The sequence below is a fragment of the Elephantulus edwardii genome, unplaced genomic scaffold, assembly GCF_000299155.1.
Source record: "Elephantulus edwardii isolate Elephantulus edwardi_28Jun2011 unplaced genomic scaffold, EleEdw1.0 scaffold00082, whole genome shotgun sequence".
In the NCBI taxonomy this organism is placed as follows: Eukaryota; Metazoa; Chordata; class Mammalia; order Macroscelidea; family Macroscelididae; genus Elephantulus; species Elephantulus edwardii.
In genome coordinates, this window is record NW_006399832.1 from 1974960 (window position 1) to 1977395 (window position 2436).

Consider the following 2436-nt stretch of genomic DNA (forward strand, 5'->3'; position numbering starts at 1 on the left):
AATCTTTTATCTCCAGTTAGTTGAGGGGAAGACTCATTTACACTGTTCCTTTTGTAGCAACTTGGGAACTTCTACTATTACAACTAAAGTCTTGAACTTTTTCCCTTCAGCTTGAGAAATTCCAAACGTGTTCTTGATTCCTGGTTTCCTAACTCTGGGTCTCTCCACATTTCATTTCATGCTTTGTGAGTCACTTTTTAAAATCTTGTCAGTGATCTTCCTGTTTAACTTTAGCTTCTCTAAACTCTAGAACAAATTTCTGTCTCTTCTATTTTGGTCTGTTTTTTCCTCCCCAGTCTTTTTAATGACTTTTCCCCTTTTCCCTGTATGATATCCTTGAAGTCATCTCACAATTCATGTGATTTCTGGACAGTAGAATTCATCAAATCTATTCTTGAGAAGTTCCCCACATTCAAAAATGATAGAGTCATAGATCCAAGAATGTGTTCTGGCTCTCGTGGACTAGTTTTAATCTTCGGCTTCATCTTGAACTTGAATATGAGTAACTGAGTGTCTGTTTCACAGTTAATCCCTGGCCTTATTCTGTCTGCTAATATTGAGCTTATTCACCTTCTCTTTGCACAATGTACATTATTTGATTCTCTGTATTCCATCCTCTAAGTTGCACATGCATAATAAAAATTTATGTTGTTTCAAAAGGTAATTTTTTTAAAACTTCAATAAATTTATTTCTAAAAATGCTGTTTGGATGGTTGATAGTCTATCAAAAGGTGTGTCACTGGTCATACAAATTACATCATGTGATCTCCAGAATCATTCTTATCAGAAAGACTTTATTTCCCAAGTACAATTCTTCTTGTTTCCAAGCTTTACATACAACTCACCAGTAATTATCAGTGCATCTTGATTGTGTGATTAATCCATTTCAGACTGGAAAAGTTGGTAAAAATATTTAATTTCTTTATCTTTGGCTATAGTGTTTGGTAAGTAAAATTTTAAAAGAGTCATCTTGACAGGTCTTTAATGATGAATACAACACCATGATTATTCCATTTTCTTTCCTGAAATAGTAGATCACATTGAGTGTCTAATTCAAAATGAACAATTCCAAAATGGATGAGTCCATTTCAGCTCATTAATGCCTGTAATACTGATCCTTGTGTGCTCCATTTTATTTCTGACAACTTTCAAATTTTCTAGACTCTTACTTCATAAATTTCGAGTTCTGATTACTAGTAGATGTTTGCAATTCTTCTTCCTCATTTTGAGTTGTGCCATACCGGCAAATGAAGATCATAAAAGCTATATTCCATCCATATCATTAAGGTAGACTGTATTAGGCAGAAGCAGCTTTTCCCTAGTCTTATTGTGAATGCCTTCCAATCTGAGGGACTCATCCACTGGCACTATATCAATGTTCCATGGCTACGCATAGGTTTTCACTGGCTAATTGTTTAAAAAAGGGAATCATCAATCCTGCTTCCTAGTTTGTCTTGATTTGGAAACTCTGTTAAAATCTGTATTTGAAATATCAGTGGCATAGCTTCCAGAATCAAAGCAACACAGAATACAGTATGACAAACTGACAGACAAATGGTAAAAAGAATACACCATAAAAGCACAGAAGAAAACATTTATTGTTGTTGTTCGGTGCCATCAAGTACAAGCCACAGAGACCCTATAAACAACAGACTGAACTCTATCCTATTCTGTGCCATCTTCACACTTCCTGATACACTAGAGCCCACTGCAGCAATCACTGTGTCAATCCACCCAGTTGAGGGTCTTCCTCTCCTTTGCCAACCTATTGTCTTCACAAGCATCACAACTCTCTCCAAAGAATAGCTTCTCCTAACAACATATTTGAAGTATGGAGGCAAAGCTTTATCATTTTTGTCTCCAAAGAGTATTCTGTCTGTGCCCTCTCCAAGACATATTTGTTTGTTCTCTTGGAAGTTCACATTTAGTGCTCTTCTTCAATACCACAGCTCAAAAACATCAAGTCTTTTTCTGCCATCCTTATTCATTGTCCAGCTCTCAGCTGCATAGCAAATGATCAGAAAGACCAAGGCCTGCATCAAATGTACCTTAGTCCTCAAACTGACATCACTGCTACTCGATAACTTGGAGAGGTCATAACTGCAGACTTTTCATAACTGCAGACTTTTCCCAGTGCAATACATCTCCTCACTTCCTGACTGCTGGTATCAAGGGTGTTGACTGTGTATCTAAGTAAGAGGAAATTGTTGACAGTTTCAATCGTTTCTTCGTCTATCATGATGTTGTCTATATGTCCAGTGGCAAGAACTTTTGGTTTTATTAAATTGAGATGTAATCTTTTCAATCTGTATGCAGAACAGATCATCCAAGATGCTGGGCTATACGAAGAGGAATGTGGTGTCAGGATTGGTGGAAGAGTCATCAACAACCTGTATTATGCAGATGATACAACCCTGCTTGCTGAAACTGAGGAGG